Consider the following 17,950-nt stretch of genomic DNA (forward strand, 5'->3'; position numbering starts at 1 on the left):
GCTTTGTGTGGCAGTTTGAAAACGTACCCGCAAATTCTTTGGCACCGTGCCCGTCAAGAAATGGGGCCTACGTCTTCTCTCCTCGAAGCTGAGCCAACCTTAGAGAGGCTGGTGACAATAGGGGACGGCAGAAGTTATTGTGATAGGACTTCCAAGGCTAGGTCTTAAGGACACTTCAGCTTCCTTCGAGTTCTCCAGGGACAGTGACCTTTGGCGCTAGGAGCTGCCATGTAAACGGTACAAACTCCGCCATATTTGTGGAGGTGTCTGGCCAGCAGTCCCAGCCAAGGTCCGTGTGGCCAGCCAATGTCAACTACAGACAGCGAGGGGGGCTGCACTTAAGAATGGATGAGCCAGGGGGACCTGCCAGGGTGCTGGGAGCTTCTCCATCAGGGCCCCACGGGCTCAGAGGGTCAGAGCCCCCCCCCCCCCCCCCCCCCCCCCACATCTGAGCTCACAATAGTGAGAGAGCTTGGCTCTGGAGGCTGCTCCCACCCTTCTTCCGGGCAGAGTGCTCCCACGGTCACTGGGTTAGAAGGGACCAACGATCTGGCCTGTTGAAACACGCTCACTCTCTAATCTGTATTTCCTTTATGCTCTACCCAGTAGAGTATGAACTCCACAAAGACAGGAGCTCACCGGAGTTTATCTATGTTGTAGTTTGCTACATCTCCAGTGCTTCCAACAGTGACAGTAGGTGCTCAGTGAACATTCACTGAGTAAGTAAATGGATGGATGGATGGATGGATGGTGTGTCTATTACTGTGAGGCCAGACCGGCTGCACCACTCGCTCCTCTGTGAAATGGGTGCCATGATGGGGCCTATCCATCAGGAGTGTTGGTGGTGACTTGAGAGAATGGGCCGGTGCCCCTGCCTAGAGCATTGCTAAAGTTCAGGAGGGGATTATGGGGATCGTTAGCATTACTGGTCGTCACAGGTTGAGTCTCCTTGTGACCAGAAAGACAAATCCGGGGTTTTTAAAGGCCCTTGGCCCAGGCTTCATGGAGATGCTCAACCCATGAACATACTGGGGCTTCTGACCCTCCAAGCAGATGGGGTACCTCCTTGGGGCTCCCATAGGCCCCCACACCCTGTGTTCCCCAAACCCAGCTCTGGCACACAGATCACCTGTTGGTCTGTGGAATCCCAGGGGCTGGGGATGGGGCCTCACCCCCCGTATCCCAGGGCCTAGCCCCACTCCTGCCCGGTGAGTGCTGGGGAAAGGACAGCGAGGAGAATGAGTTGGTCAGAGCTTCCTCTGAGATTGCCCGATACCTTCCCATCCGTCAGATTCTGACCCGAAACCCCAGAGCTTCCCTCCATGACACTGTAAGGATTACAGCCAAGAAGGTGGATCACACAGGGCCAGTTTCTTCTCAGTTTCCTCCCCAGGCGGGAGTGCCATGGGAGCCTGTCGAGAGGAAGGCGGAAGCAGTGTTAACCAGGTCGACCCTGCACACACGGATAAGGTGGCATGGCCCTCTGGGAGGCACCTGCTTTCTGCACAGCAAACACAGCAGGGAGACCGCGGAGGGGCTTGGTGGCTAATCTGGTTCCCCAAGCTCCCCACCGCCCTCCTCGTGGTTGAAGACATCCGTTAGGCAGGACCTCTCTGGTGCCCACAGAGATTATCTGCAAAGCAGCAGGGGTGAGGAGACAGGGGGCCTGCCCTCCCTCGGGCCTTCAGGTACCCGCACCTGGGTCTGTGCAGCCTCGGGCTTGGCTGGGAGGGGACAGAAGGAGAGATGGGGCAGGGAGAGATTGTTCTGCAGTTCCCGAAAAGCTAGTTTTAACCGCTGCTAACAGCTAGTTAACTTCTGACCCTCCTTGGGACCGTTCCTCCCTCCACAGTGCCCTCTGCTATGACAACCCACGGTCTCCACATCCTCTTCTTCCCCTCTCCTCGCTGCCCAGCTGGCTCGTCTTCTACCTCTGCCAGCGGGCAAGCCTGCCACATGTCGGCAAGGCTCACCTCCCTCTTCAGGCCTCTCTGTAACCCCTTTGCAGCCCTTTCTGGGGACCTTGGGGTTCTAGGGTGTCCCCTCACCTCCTGGCCCTGGTGGAGACTTCCCAGCAGCCTCCAAGAGGAGGCACCTTGGGGCTGGGAGGCAGGGAAGGGCATCCTTCTGGTTTCCCCTGTGCCTCTTACAAACCATTCCTTCTCCCCCTTCCTCCTTCAACCCCTGGGCTCATTTGAATACACCCCAACCTGCTAGATCTCCCCTGCCCCTGCCTGCCAGCACTCCCGGCCTCCCGGCCACTCCCCTGCATTCTGGGGGTGCTCACCGCCGGCCTTCCACCCCAGCCTCCTTCTCAGTGACTCCAGCACTCACACGACTCCCTGTCCACACCCTGACCTCCTCACCCCCAGACATCACTTTCTCCGCTCTGCCCAGCTGCCCACTCCCAAGGTCATACCCTACACCTTGCCTCGTTGCTAACAGTGCCATTCCTGGATTTCCACCCCGGCCACACCTCTTATCCTTCCAGGCCCCTTCTATAACCCCCCACCCCCACCCCCACCCCCAGGAGCCCTCCCGCTCCCTCACTGGCTGTCACCCCTCTCCTTGACACCTTGGAGTCCACGGTCTACCATTTTGGTTATTCTTTTGCAACAATCCGGACTCTTGTTCCCTGCCCCCTTTGTCACGTGTGCGTGGCGGAGCCTCACCGTGGCCGAAGCCAGCTCTCCGCTTTCTCCCCACCTGCACCAGAGAAGCGGGAAGTTGCTGAGGCCATCCCACAGGCCCGCTTCCCTGGGCGCGCCTTAACCTTGGCCTTGCCTGGAAACTGCTCCCTTTCCCTGGTGTGGACATGGACAGAACTGGCTGGGCGTAGGCAGAGGGAGAGAAAGGATACAGAGAGGACTTAGACATTTCTGGCTGGAGCAGTAGGGTGTGTGGTGATGCCCGTTTTCTGAGACGGGAAAGATGGGGAGAAACAGGCTGGGAAGAGAAACCGAGGCTCCTAGCCCTTGGTTCTGACAGTTTTGCCTCCCATGTGGATCTTAAGCCGATGAAAGTCTCCCACCTTTGCCGCCTCCAGCTTGAGCCTGTGGTCTTGTTAAAATACATCAATGAGAATATCTCCTCCTTAAACCCTTTTATTTTTATTTGTTTATTTTTTGAGGGGGGATCAAAGAGAGATAGAGAATCCCAGGAGGGGCAGAGAGAAAGGGGGAGAGAGAGAGAGAGAGAGAAGCAGGGCTCACCCGAAGCAGGGCTTGGGCTCACCTGATGTGGGAATTGGGCTCATGAACCGTGAGATCATGACCTGAGCCAAAGTCAGATGCTTAACAACTGAGCCACCGAGGCGCCCCTCCTTGAACCCCTTTAATGCATCCACATCTCACTGTAGAATGAATCCAGGTATCTACACGATCTGGCTGCTGGCTTCCTCTTCTACCTCATCCCTTCCACGCCTCCGTTTTACCCCCATGGAACATTCCGGTTCTGAGAGCCTTCCTCGGCTTCTCTGATGCCCCAGGCATCGTCCCCGCCGCTGGCACCTGGACGTGTGCTGTGCGCGCGGTCTGCCCTGCTCTTTCCGTGGCTGGTGACTTCCCAGATGCCACCTTCTCGGAGGGCCCTTCCTTGAGCACACGTCCGGCGCAGCCCCCCCAGTCACGCCGCGTCACCCCCTGTCACGTCACCGTGTTTATCATCTCTTTCAGAATTTGTCCTAATCCAAGGCCACCTCGTGCGTGTGTTGGAGTTCATTCTTTCACACCCGCTGGCGAGAGGCGCCTGGCCGGTCCAGCTTGCCTTACGTCCCTGGCACCTGGCACACGCCAGGCGCTCAATAGGTACGTGTTAAACGTATCAGTGACGGAAGGAAGGAAGCAATGGGGGGGGGTGGATGCATCCGAGCGTGGACGGAGGGGGTCCTTCCTCTAGGGCTGTTGTGAAGAAGAGGGGGGATACTGGGTGTGAGATCACCCTGCCCGCCTCACCCCTCACCGGACCCAACCCCAGCTGTATCACATTCCCTCCCAGGCCCTGCCGTTCCTGCCTCCAGCCCTCGGGTCACAAAGTACCTCCCTCCCAGGATGCCTCCAGAGGGGCTGACTTGCTCGACCCCCCACAACGTTGTTCCGCCCTTGCCGGATTCTTTCACAGACACTCAGGCATTGGGAAGAGCTGAGAACGAGCCTGAGGTCCCTGCCTTCGTGGCACTTACATTCTGTGGACTGATCAGCAATGGAAACATTAACCTCCCTCCAGGAAGCCTTCCCCAGTTTCTCCTCCCCGAACCCGGTGCCTCTGACCACCCTCGGGTCCCTGTGCCCCGCCCCCACGGCACTCCCCACCGTGTACTGTGAATTTCCGTGGGGATCTGTCTCCACTTCGAAGCCAGGGGAACCTGGATTCTCGTCTTTTCCATCTCTTATCCTGACCGGCATGGGTCTTGGTGGGAACTGTACCTTTGGGTCGCACTCCACGGGCTGGAAAGGTGAGGCGCAGCGTTCCCGGCTGAGGGCCCTAATGGGCAGAGCCGCGTCACCGCGTGAGTGCCCGCAGGTTTGGGAAGAGCGTGGGGTGCAGGGCGGTGGGGTGAAGCCGCACGTGAGCCGCATCTTGGACGGCTGTGCGGGTTTCAAATGGGGTTCTGTAGCGCTTGTCTTGCCGAGAGATATGTCCCGATTTACTAAACCACCAAGGAAGCCGTGGACGTGGTCACATGTGCAGTCACCCCTGACCAAGTTGTCCTACTGTCCCCAGTGCCCTGCTGAAAACTCCTAATAGTTTGAAACTAAGTGTCACTGCCTCACACAGAGAGTGCCTGGCTTGGGGAACCTGTTAGGCCAGCAAGAGGTTAAGCGGGAGCGGGAGGCACTGTCATGGGTGACCTATCCATATAGGGTGGTAACGGGAACTGGGATGACTTGGGGACATCCCTAACCTTTGAGGCTGACGTCATTCTGATAACCACTCACCCACAACACATCTCGTGGTGCCAGAGAGGTAGATGAGGTCCCCAACGCAGGGCTGTGTGGCTAATACTCTTCTGCGCACGCAGAAGGAACCAGCAGAGAAACCAGAATCATTCCAAGACCTGTTCATTTTTCCATGCAGCAGACTGTATAAACTCTACATGCTTGTGGCTGGGATGGGGGCAGGGTTAATCTCATGTGGGGGGTAGCATCCCACAGGAGGAGGTGTCTGAGCTGGGCATTGAAGGATGGGCAGCGTGATCTCCAGGCGGAAGGGCATTCCAGGGGAGGGAACAGCAGGCACAGACACTTGGTGTGAGACAGCAGGGCTTGCATGGGGAGCCGCAGGCAGCTGGATGTGGCTCCTGTCCACTGTGTGTGCCCTGTGCTGGACCACTTCATTCCACTGATCAAACCCGTCACCCTCCAAAGTGATTTTTGTAGACGAAGGAACTGGTGCTCAGAGAGGTTAGGTAACTGGTCTCAAGTCCCACAGCCAGTGGCAGAGCTCAGGTTCAAATTCAGGTTCATCAGATTCCCAAATCTGTGCTTCCATCCGCCGTGCTGAATTGCCCCATAACAGGACGCAGGACCCGAGGAGCCAGAGGTGGCCATTTGGACTTGATTCTAGAAGGCTGAGTCCCCTGAACGCCTGCCACTCGCACTCCACCTTCAAGAGAACCGTCACGTCTCAGACTTTCATTTCCTTAATGCTGTCTTTAAATGTTTTACTTTAAAAAATTTTGAGTACTTTTTCTCGGTGTATAACGTACCTATGAAAAGGACACAGATCAATTAATTTTCACTCATGTGAAAAATGACAATTTTTCATCTAGGTCAAAACCAGAATGTTACGAGCCTCTCAGTAGCCAGCCTCAGGCCTCCAGCCAGGCACGACCCACCCCTCCCCGGAACCACCACCCCCCCCCCGCCTGCCGCCAGGCAACCACTCTTCCAGTTGTAACAGCAGATTAGTTTTGTTTGCTTTTGAGCTCCATATAAGTGGAACTGTAAAGACCATTCTTTTCAGGGCACCTGGGTGGCTCAGTCGGTTAAGCGTACGACTTTGGCTCAGGTCATGATCTCGCAGTTGATGGGTTCGAGCCCTGCATCAGGCTGTGTGCTGACAGCTCAGAGCCTGGAGCCTGCTTTGGGTTGTGTGTGTGTGTGTCTGCCCCTCCTCCGCTCACACTTTGTCTCTCAAAAATAAATAAAAATGTTTAAAAAATATTTTTAAATTAAAAAAAAAGACTTCTTGTGTGTTTGGCTCAACATTTGTATAGTTCAATGTATTCATTCTCGCTTTTATACAGTATTACATTATATGCATGAACCAGAATGTATTAACCAGAATGTATTAATTTGGGGCCATTATGAATAGAGCTGCTGTGAACATTCTTGTGCACGACTCCCCGTGCACTCATGCACTCGTTTCTGTTGGAGTTATACCTGGCGGCTGAGCTCCTGGGTCAGAGAGTACTTTGGGTACGTCCTGCTTCACTAGATATGGCCAACGTCCCAAAGCAGCTGTCACAGTTTACAGCCTAGTATCAGTGAATCAGAGTTCCAATCTTTCCACATCCTCGCCGACATTTGATACTGGAAGTCTTTTTCATTTTGGTCCTAGTGGCCATCCGGGGATCTCAAAGTGGACTTTTCATTCACGTTTCTCTCATGATTAAGGCGCTTGAGAGTTTCCAAATGTTGATTGGCCACATATAGCCTCTTTTTACGAAGTATTTAAGTCTTTTGCTCATTTTTCTGTTTGATTTTTAATTTCTATTCATTTTTCTTTTTTTCCTTAAAATTGTTTTTTTACTTTATTATATATACATTTTTATTGAGAGAGAGAGAGAGCAAGAGTGTGCATAAGCAGGGGAGAGGCAGAGGGAAAGGGGGAGAGAGAGAGAGAGAGAGAGAGAGAGAGAGAGAGAGAGAGAATCCCAAGCAGGCTTCATGCTCTGTGTGGAGTCCGACTCAGGGCTCGATCCCACAACCCTGGATCATGACCCCAGCTGAAATCAAGAGCTGGATGCTCAACCAGCTGAGCCACCCAGGCGCCTTATTGATTTTTCTTTTCTTTTTTTTTTTTAATTTTTTAATCCTTATTTATTTTTGAGAGAGAGAGAGAGAGAAAGAGACAGTGTAAGCAAGAGAGGAACAGAGAGAGAGGGAGACACGGAATCCAAAGCAGGCTCCAGGCTCTGAGCTGTCAGCATAGAGCCTGATGTGGGGCTCGAACTCATGGACCGTGAGATCATGACCTGAGCTGAAGTCGGGTGCTTAACCCACTGAGCCACTCAGGTGCCCTTGATTTTTCTTTTTGATAAGAGTTCTTTATATATTCTGGATATTAGTCCTTTGATGGATATATGACTTGTAATAAATGAATCTGAATATTTTCAGTTATGCTAATAACTGAAAAATCCATATCCTATGTCATAGGTAGTAGGTGACTGGAAAATACGTGAAATAAAAATAAGACAATGTCATTACGTTCTAGCTCAAAATCTGCTGGCAGCAAGGCTAGAGTCCTGATCCCTGTTAAGTGACTAGCAAGTGAAAAAGACGCCAAGGCGGGAAAGAATTAGAAAAGAAATAACTTTTGGAACCTACTCTGCACTAGGCACTGGGAAAGACTTCCTGGAGGAGGGGGCATGGAGCTAGAGAATGGGCGCAGGGCTGATGACAGAGAGGGAATGGCTTAGGCAGGGGTGTGGAGAGGGCTGGAGCAAGCCAGAGGACGGGGAGCCTGGGACTGGGTTAAGATCATGAAAAGTGGCTTGAATTCAGAAGGTGATGGGTCAGCGTAGGTTTTGAGGATAATCCAGCGACTCAGCGCTGTTCCACCATCAGACAGGGGCCAGATCCCTGGGAATGCTGCTTCTCTTCCTGGCCCTCAGGGTTGGCAGGTGCCTCACGCAGTAAGTGCCCGCTTTGCGTTTCACAAAGACAGGCTCTATACAGCCCATCGCGCTTAATCAGCCCGGGGTTTTGGGGGCCAGCGAAAGGCGGAAGGCGGCTTGCAGGGAGGCGTGCAAGAGGGGGACAGAGTATGGGGAGGGAGGGCTTACACATGTTCCAGGGTCCTGGGAGAGTTCCCTGGGACAAGAGAGCAATTGTCCTGGGCGGGACAGGGTGGATGCGACAGAGGTGCCAAGGCCCAGCCCGGTGGTCTGAGCTCAGAGCCCCCCTCTGAGAGGGACCCCTGGGGAGGTGGAGGGCCGGAACCTCTTCCCCCTGCACCACACCTGCCTACTTCCTCCGGTTCAGGCCTCTCCTCAGCAGCTCCTCCGCATACTTTATCAGCCTCATTCCCCGGTCTTAAGGCTCAAGGCTGCCCTGAAACTTGGGGCTGGGGTCTGGAGGGGGATAAGACCCTAAAGTTCTCTTGGTTGGCGCGTACAGCCGCCCAAAGTGCCCTGGATCCCGGCCTAGCGCTCAATGTGGAGAATCAGCCTTTGGACAGAAGACCTCGGGCGCCCCCTATTGTCAGCCGCGCTCCCACAAGCCGCATCACGTCGTCCCTGTGGCCGACCCTGAGGCAGGGGGCCTGGAGCCATCTAGGGCTGGTTCCAGAGGCGGGGAGCCCTTGCAGGGATGGAAGTCTGACTTGCGAGATTTACCTGGACCCCAGCAGCTTCCTAACTGGCCTTCTTCCCTCCATCATCCGCCCACAGCTGGGAGAACCTCTTTAGAAGTGTATTTGTGGAGTACAAGCAGTGAACTGATACTCAGGAGGACTTGAATGGCTCTTAAAGGCATTACACGGAGCGCAAAAAGCCAATCTCGAAAGGTGCATAATTTATGATTCCATCTATAGAACTTTCTCGAAATGACATAATTAGAGAGATGGACAGCTGACAAGGTTGCCAGGCATGAGGGAAGGGGAGGCAGGGTGTGGCTGTAAAGAGGCAGCATGAAGGATTTCTTTTAAGGTGATGGAACAATTCGGTATCTTTTAATTAATTAATTAATTAATTTAATGTTTATTTTTGAGAGAGAGAGAGAGAGAGAGAGAGAGAGACAGTGTGAGTGGGGAAGGGGCAGAGAGAGAGAGAGGGAGACACAGAGTCCAAAGCAGGCTCCAGGTTCTGAGCTGTCAGCACAGAGCCAGACATGGGGCTCGAACCCACAAACCCTGAGATCATGACCTGAGCCGAAGTCAGACACCCAACCGACTGAGCCACCCAGGGGCCCCTGATATCTTTTTTTTTTTTTAATTAATTTATTTATTTTTCAGAAAGAGAGAGAGTGCAAGCAGGGGAAGGGCAGAGAGAGAATCCCAAGCAGGCTCCACCCCGTCAACGCAGACCCTGATGCAGGGCTCGAACCCACAAATGGCGAGATCATGACCTGAACCGAAGTCGGACGCTTAACCGACTGAGCTACCCAGGCGCCCGGGAACAATTCGGTTTTTTGACTGTGGTGGCGGCTATACGAATCTATACATGTGATAAGAAATGTCATGGGATTATACACAAAGACGGACGAAAAAGGAGTGCACATTAAGAAAGGAGGAAATGGAGTGAGTCTAGTTCGTCCCATGGTGCTGATCACGTTCCTGGTTTTCAGAGCACATTGCAGTTACCAAAGTTGCCACTACCACGGTGGGGGGGGGGGGGGGGGAAGCAAAGTGATGGGCACACAGGACCTCTCTGTACTATTTGTGTAACTTCTGGTGAGTCATCATTCTTTGAAACGAAAAAGTTTATGAGAAGAAGAAAAAGCCCACCTGGCCTTATCATCCACCTGCCCATTTACTCAGGGCGCAACCCAGTGGCCTGTGGGGGATGGAGTCCATGAAGGGAAGTCTTTCAACTCTTTGAATAAATCAACCCCTCCTCGGAGGCTGGCGACAGCGAAAGAATATCCCCTCCCGGAAGGTGCCGGGACGGGACCTCCCAGCCCTGATTCTACCGGATTCCGTCAATGGGTCCCCTCCTGTACCAGCCTGAAGGGGGCGCTCTTCTTCTGATGCTCTGGCTCCCAGATGGAGCCTTCCCGTAGCACTGCTGGGACTCAGGCTCAAGTCATGAAAAAACACTGCTCTGGAGCTCTCGGAAACAAAAGGGTCACAGTCCCTTGTGCCGTCCTGCCCGCCTGGTATTCTGGCTGCACGTGGAGGGACCTCAGGCCACTTCTGCCTCTGGCTGCCCCTGGGCCTGCTGCTGAGGCTCTCTTACCCCAGGACCCAGGACTATTCTCAGGCCTGAGGAATGAAGAAGATAGCAAGGCCTCCCAAATGTTCCTGTACCAGCTTCTGGGCCATGTACATTGCACCCCTCTCACTTTATAATCATAAGAAGTCTCCGAGGTGAGCATGTCCTAACCTTACAGATAAGCACACTGAGGTGAACCGCTGGCCTCAGATTACTTGGTAGAAAGTGACAGAGCTGGGATTTGAACTCTGGCTGTCTGCTTTTTTATGTATTGCCTCATCAACAAGTATTTATTGAACACTTGTCACGTCCCAGGCACTCTGCTGGGGCTAGGCTTACAAAGGTGAGCTTACAAAGACGATACCGAGGTTTATAGGACCACAGAGGGCAGACAGCAATAAATAATCATGGTATGTATCATAAAATGACAAGCTGAGATAAGAGAAACACGTGGGTCTCGACGTATAACAAAGAAAGCTGACCTAGCTGGGTATTAGGAGGAGATGCCTAAGGAAAGGTTACCTGAGCAGAATGCAAAAAGATGACGAAGGCAAAGGGAAAAAGAGAACTGAAGAGCGGGTACAGCACATGCAAAGGCCCTGGGGCAGGAAAGATCATGAAACCTTTGGGAAAGGTGTAGTTGTAGTGCAGAAAGCAGGAAAGCAAGTAAGGCACAGGCCCAGCAAGTTTTTTACTGAGTGTTTACTCCGGCCAGACTCTGTTCTCAGAACCTCAAAAGTAGTATCTCATGTAATCTTCACAATTACCCTAGGAGATTGGTACTGCTATCAGCATCCCCACTTTCTAGATGAGAAGATACAGAGGGCTGAGTCAATTTCTCAGAAGCATCTAGCAGGGATATTGTGGAGCTTAGGTTTGAATCCAGATAAAGGGGATTCCAGACAAATCCAGAGCTCGTGCTCTGAACCATTGAGCTATACTGCCCCACGAGGAGAAGCTAAGGAGCCCGCAGGGGACAAACCAGGCAGAGCCCTGGAGGCCATGTTAAAGTTTGTGGTCTTTTCCTAAAATGAGCAGAAATGTTTTTAAGCAGGATGATGATATCATCAGGTTAATCAGGTTGTTATTTTTTTTAAGTTTATTTATTTTGAGAGAGAGCAAGCAGGGAAGGTGCAGAGAGAGAGAGGGAGAGAGAGTATCCCAAGCAGGCTCCGCACTTTCGGTGAAGAGGCCCCACGCAGGGCTCGATCCCATGAATCATGAGATCATGACCTGAGCCGCGGTCAAGAGTAGGTGCTTAACCAACTGAGCCATCCAGGCGCCCCTATTAGGTTTGTAATTTTAATTTTTTTTTAACATTTATTTATTTTTGTGACAGAGAGAGACAGAGCATGAACAGGGGAGGGGCAGAGAGAGAGGGAGACACAGAATCGGAAGCAGGCTCCAGGCTCCGAGCCATCAGCCCAGAGCCCGAGGCGGGGCTCGAACTCACGGACCGCGAGATAGTGACCTGAGTTGAAGTCGGACGCTTAACCAATTGAGCCACCCAGGCGCCCCTAATTTTAATTTTTTTTTAATGTTCACTTATATTTGAGAGAGAGAGAGAAAGAGAGAGACAGTGTGAGCAGGGGAGGGGCAGAGAGAGAGGGAGGGAGACACAGAATCTGAAGCGGGCTCCAGGCTCCGAGCTGTCAGCACAGAACCCAACACGGGGCTCGAACCCATGAACCTTGAGATCATGACCTGAGCTGAAGTCGGACACTTAACTGACTGAGCCACCCAGGCGCTCCTCAGGTTTGTCATTTTAAATGAGCGTGGGTGGGGCGGGGGAAAGAGGATGTGGGAAGGGGGGGCGTTGCTGGGAGGCTGCTGCAGTGGTCCGGGCAGGAGATGTGAGCCCCTGAGACTAGGTGGGACGCTCGTTGGAGAGAAGTGGGTGGATGTGAGAGGTACAACTGACAAAACGGGGACATAGATCAGGTGTGGAGGGTGGAGAGAGGGGGAGAAAGAGCGAGAAGGCCATACCCCCAGGTTTCTGACTTGCCCAGCTTGGAGGGTCATGCAGCCATTTCACTGGGCGAGGGCTGGGTTTGGGGAAGGTCATGAATCTAGTCTGAGGACGGGCGCAGGCAGATGTCAGGTTGTTAGGGAGACACAGGGGTCTGGAGCTTCTGGGAGCAGTCAGGCCTGGGGCTATGGATGAGCAAGGCCCCCGATGCCGTGGGTGTGGGTCGCGTCACTCAGGGAGCGAGTACAGAGGGAGAGGAGGCGCTGGGTCCGAGGACGCTGACCTTTCCAGCTGGGCGGAAGGGAATGAGGTGCTGTGGCCGGAGTGGGAAGGCCCAGGGGGAGGTGGCGGTGTGCAAGCCGAGAGCAAGAGAATGTTTCCAAGGAGGGGGTGGTCAGCAGAGATCGGTGCTCCCAAGGGAACGACTGATACGAGGACCCCCAACGTCCAGCAGTTATCGAGGTGGGATCGTTGGGAAGTTTAGGGGGGAAATTCGGGAGTCTGATGGTGTGTGGGGGTCAAAGCATGAACAAAGGCAGCAAATGGAGGGAGGAAAGAGCTGGCTGGATGTTGCAGTGGATGCCCCGGGGGGCCTAGTTCCCCAGGGGTGGCGGGGTTGATTGCCGACAGGTCCCGTCTGAGCCGCTCTCTAGGACATGCCTTGGGCTGAAGAGTCTCTTTGCCTAAATTCATGGGCCTTCCCCCCTCCCCCCTCCCAAGACGGGCCTCAGCCAGCGACTGGACGACGAGGTGGTTAATAAAGGTCTGGCCCCCTTGCCACGACGTGGGACAACACTGAGGCTGTCCCAGCTCCAGAGCTGCCCTCGGGGTCGGCGGAGGCTGGGAGGGGCCTGTATCCCAGCTCAGTTTCCCCTCAGCCTGATCCTGAGGCCTTCATCCCCCACCCCCTCCCCCCACCGGGTGTGGCTCCCCAGTGAGCTTCCTTCTTTCCATTTCCTGGGGAGACCCACCTGAGACAGCAGTTCAATGAGGGGGAGGGAGAGGTGGCCAGTGATAGTGGCTACCTTCTGGAAAAGGGAGGAGATTAGCTGTGCCCTGGAGTGACGTCTGCTCTGAGGTTCCCCGGGGCCGGGAGGCGAGGGAGGGAGGATGCGGTGAGCCAGCTGTATGTAAGCTTTGCTGGTGGGATGTTGAGGGTTTCCATCATTTCTGTGAGGTAGAGGTGAGGCCATCTGGAGAGGGAGAGAGAGCGAGAGCGAGAGAGCCAGAGGGAGAGCGAGAGCGAGAGGAGGCGGGGAGGGCCAGAGGTTTGAGGAGAAGTAGTCTGTGGAGCAGTGGTTGCGGAAGGTGGGAGAGAACAGAAACCCTCACACGTTGCTGGGGAGAGTGTAAAATGATTCAGCCACCGTAGAAAACCGTAGTTTTGGTTCCTCCAAAAGTGAAACGTAGAGTGACCATCTGACCCAGCAAGTCCACGCCTGGGTGGGTACCCCAGGGAATTAAGACGTCTGTGGTTGGTCTGAATGATTGTGTTCACCACCCCCACCCCCCACCCCTGCAATTCATAGGCCAAAGCCCTAACTCCCAATGTGGTGATACTTGGAGGTAGGGCCCAGGAGGACAGGGGGCCCCCACGATGGGATTCGTGTCCCTGTAAGGTAAGGAAGAGATGATCTCTCTCTCTCTCTTTCTCTGCCCCGTGAGCACACGGCAAGAAGGCAGCCGTCTTGCAAGCCAAGAAGGCAGCCTGATCGGAGACTTCCAGCCCCAGAGCTGTGAGAAACAGTTTCTGTTGTCCGGGCCACCCAGTCTGTGGCATTTTGTTACGGCAGCCCACGCTGAGACGGCGTGTCCACGTAAAACCCTGGACACGAGGGCTCACGGCAGCATCATCCACGATAGCCCCAAAGTGGAAACCACCCAGATGTTCACCGATTAGTGAACGCATAAAGAAATGTAGGGGCGCCCGGGGCGGCGCAGTCGGTTAAGCGCCAGACTTCGGCTCAGGTCATGATCTCACCGTTCGAGTTCGAGCCCCCAAATCGGGCTCTCTGCTGTCAGCGCAGAGCCTGCCTCGGAGCCTCCGTCCCCCTCTCTCTCTGCCCTTCCCCCGCTCGCATGCTCTCTCACTCTCTCTCTCAAAAGTAAATAAAATATTAAAAAAAAAAAAAAAGGAATGTCCATCCAATGGTATTTATGTGGCCGTGAGGGGACAGGTAAACACATGCTGGCCAGCAGCCTAGTGGGGAAGCACAATTGCAAATGCCCGGAGCCCATGTGCTGAGAGCTGGGGGGACGGGGGAGCTGAAAAGAGGAGGAGGAAGAGGCAGGTGAAGGGGAGGAAGGCAGGGCAATTGGCTGGGTCACCCGGATGAGAGACTGAGGGGGAGGGGGACAGGAGGCAGTCAGGAGGTAGAAGACAAGGACCAGCGGGGAGGGGAAGGGGACTGGTAAGTGGAGGGCGAGGCCCAGAAGCAGGGAGAAGGGCTGCTTTCAGAGTTTTGCAGCAGGCAGGTGGCTCTCAGGGTGTGTGGGAGCCATCCACGCGGGCGGCCGTTTGCACTTGGAACTCAGGGGAGAGGGGTCCAGGCTGGTGAGAGATTTTTGGGTGACCCACGTGCGGGCCTGGTGACTGAGTCCCCAGAAAGGAATGGATGAGGGCCCTTAGGGAGGGTGGAGCGGAGAGAGCAATGGGCTGACGGCACCCCCCCCCCCCCCCGCCAAGGGGGCATCGCTGTTTCCAGAGTGGGCAGAGACCCACGAGGCGGCAGGCAGAGGAGCAGCGTGCTTCGTGGGGGGACAACAGGCACTTCACGTGTCCACTTGCATGAGGACTGGGCATTGTCCACCGGGCTTGGCAACCAGGCGGGCACTGGTTTTTTTCTGGGGCAGCTTCAGGGGCAGATGCCCGGCTATAGCAGGATCTGGAGCATCTGCTCAGAGGGGGCAGGCTGGGGAGGGAGCCCTCAGTGACAGCTCTTATCAGCGGTGCTACTGTCCCTTATTTTTAGGTCTGTCTCCCAACCAGCTGGTGCTTCAAGAGGGCAGCTACTATTTTTATGTATCTTTCTTTGTGTCTCCAGACACAATCCAATTCGTTCCAAATATATTCCGGGAGCACCTGCCGTGCTCCCGTGCCCTGTGCGGGGTGTTGAGGATTTATGGCAGGTGTTGAAGCTCCGGGCAGGGCTCTGTCACCAAGCTGCCATGTGACCTCAGGTGAGTTAGGACATCGTCTCTCTAGGAGTTTCCTCACTGGCAGTGGGTGATTTCTGAAGCTCCTCCCGGTGACTGATTCTGGAAATTCTCTGCCTGCTGCTACCTTGTCTGCTCACCAAGGCGTCGACAGGGTCAGGAGCCTGGGGTGGGGTGAGGATGGTCAGGGGAGCGGATGCTCCCCAAGACCTCCCTGCCCAAGGGTCCTCCTGCCACAGCCCCTTCCCCCCCCCCCCGCCCCTGCTCTTTTCACAGGCACACCCTGTCTCCTGCCCGCCTTTCCTGCGTCACCTCTCACACATGCTCACTGGTTGTATGGGCTCTAGTCACAATGGTCTTTTCAGATTTTTTAAAAGTTTATTTATTTGGGGGGGGGGGCAGAGAGAAAGGGAGAGAGAGAGAATCCCAAGTAGGATCCGTGCTGTCAGCACAGAGCCTGACGTGGGGCTCAAACCCTCCAACCGGGAGATTCTGACCTGAGCTGAAGTCAAGACGCTTAACTGACTGAGCCACCCAGGCACCCCCGTCTTTTCAGATTTTGTTCTCTCCACAAGCCTTCTTGCCTCAGAGCCTTTGCACATGCTGTTCCTCTGGCTGGACACCCTTCCCTAAAGTCCTCATCTTGTTGACGTCTCTTGATTCTTTTTTTTTTTTTTTAACATTTTATTTATTTTTGAGACAGAGAGAGACAGAACATGAATGGGGGAGGGGCAGAGAGAGAGGGAGACACAGAATCGGAAGCAGGCTCCAGGCTCTGAGCCATCAGCCCAGAGCCCGACGTGGGGCTCGAACTCACGGACCGCGAGATCGTGACCTGAGCTGAAGTCGGACGCTTAACCGACTGAGCCACCCAGGCGCCCCAGACGTCTCTTGATTCTTTAGTGCTTAGCTCAAATGGGGCTTCTACAGAAGCATCTCAGGCTCCTGAGGGACAGCCACTCCCGAGTGACACGCCTTTAGGGCACCCTGCATTTTTTCTTAGCTTTTGTACACAGTAATGTAACCACGTAATCAGTTGTTTAACCTCTGTTTAGTTCTGTCCTTAGGCCTGGGTGAGAGGAATCCTTGCCCTGCTGTGGATCCTCTGCTTTAGAAGGTTCTACTCTTGACCCCCTTTCTCTCTCCCCACAGGATGAGGAATCTGTGGGACCCCTTGGAGCCCAGGCCCTTCCCTTTGGACCCTGCTCCCGATATGCAAGAGCCCAGAATTCCCTGCCCAAGTGGCCCCAGGCCCATTCCCTTAAGGGTGGACCATGCGGGTGGCCACAGGACAGCAGGAGCCAGCTCTTCTCGTGCCAACACACCCGGGCACAGAACTCAGAAGAGTCACAGAAGTTTACATTGGAACCTGGTCATTAGGTCATTATGAACGTGTATTTACCAAAGTAGGAGAATAGAACATATTTTTATTTAACAGTTATATCTTGATTTGTAACTTTACAATATTTCGATGCATGGGGTGAGGCCTCCGTTTGTACTCTTGTCCCGGCCCTGCTGGCATGTGAGGTGGGCTTGGGTCGGCCACCGGGCCAGGTGCTCCACCAGAGCGGTGGCGTGGGTGGCACCCCCCGCCCCAGCACACAGTGCCCGGCGCGGAGGAGCAGACAATAAATATTGGCTGTGAGAAACTGAGACGATCCGGGTGAAATGCTTGGCGTGGCGCAAATGTCAATAAATATCTGTTCCTATTGTTTGTCGAAGAAATGAACCGTAGCTGGGGAGGGGGGTGGAGGGTGGGGCGAGACCCACAAACTGAGGTGGTTTGTGTATGAGGAGGGAGAGGGCATTGCTGCCCCTGGGGCTCACGCTCCCTTTCCAGAGGCTGTACCCCCCTTCCCCCAACCCTGCAGGCCTCTCCCAGCTCTTTATGACCAGGTGGGCGCCAGGCAGGCGTGCCGGGCGGCCAGGGCACTGAGAGGGGCTGGGGACCCCTTGCCAGTGCTAATTCCCCCTCCCCCAGCTGGGGCGGGTTTCCCCTCTGCCCTGAGGGTCTCCCAAGGCCCAGACACAACCTACCTTCATTTCTTTTGCTTTCCCCGTAAGCCCACGATGGGGTTTGGAGGAGAGGGATAGTTTGGAGGAAAGGGCCTCCTAGGAGGCTGTGCTGTGCTGCGAGAGGAGCCTGAGCTGGGCAGCCCGACCCATCACCCCCACGGGACCCTGAACAAGTCACTTTGCCTCTGCCTCGGTTTCTTCATTTGTAAAACAGGACTGTGTGTGGAAACGGTGCATGGCAGGTGGCCAGCGCAGGGTATGCGCTTAGCGAATATGGAGAACCCTTGCTCAGAACACGAGTGGATCAGGGAGGGCAGAAGCCTGGATCAGGAAAGCAGATGAAAATGGCCCACAGTCAGCCACTGAGAGTCAGGCAGGAGCTGCGCCTGAGGCAAGGCAGGGCAGCGGGGAAGGAAGGAAGGTGTATGTTGTTGCTTCATGACCCACACAGGGCTGGGGCCCCACAGGGAGGGCGTCCTTGAAGGCCTGACCAGGTGCAGGCCTGAAAAAGCTGAGAAGCCCCTCACCCCAAGTCCTCCCCCAGGGCATGGCCCATCTGGGAAATCAAACTCACCCCCACAATTCTCTCTCTCTCTCTCTTACACACACACACACACACACACACACACACACACAGTAGGTGTCTATGTAATAAAGAACCGAACCCAAAGAAGCCCCAAACAAGACAGGCCAGGGCGGTGGGGGGGGGGGGG

At 54.6% G+C, this 17,950-nt stretch overlaps 1 long non-coding RNA gene across 1 annotated transcript; it reads left to right on the forward strand.

Moving 5' to 3' along the window:
• The first annotated feature begins 519 nt into the window (after positions 1 to 519).
• LOC122206717 lies at positions 520 to 5,718 on the forward strand. The gene is made up of 4 exons (XR_006196561.1): positions 520 to 719; positions 3,675 to 3,806; positions 3,997 to 4,453; positions 5,518 to 5,718. It is a non-coding gene; the product is annotated as an uncharacterized LOC122206717 (long non-coding RNA).
• The last annotated feature ends 12,232 nt before the right edge of the window (positions 5,719 to 17,950 follow it).

This window comes from Panthera leo, chromosome E1, assembly GCF_018350215.1.
Source record: "Panthera leo isolate Ple1 chromosome E1, P.leo_Ple1_pat1.1, whole genome shotgun sequence".
Lineage (NCBI taxonomy): Eukaryota > Metazoa > Chordata > Mammalia > Carnivora > Felidae > Panthera > Panthera leo.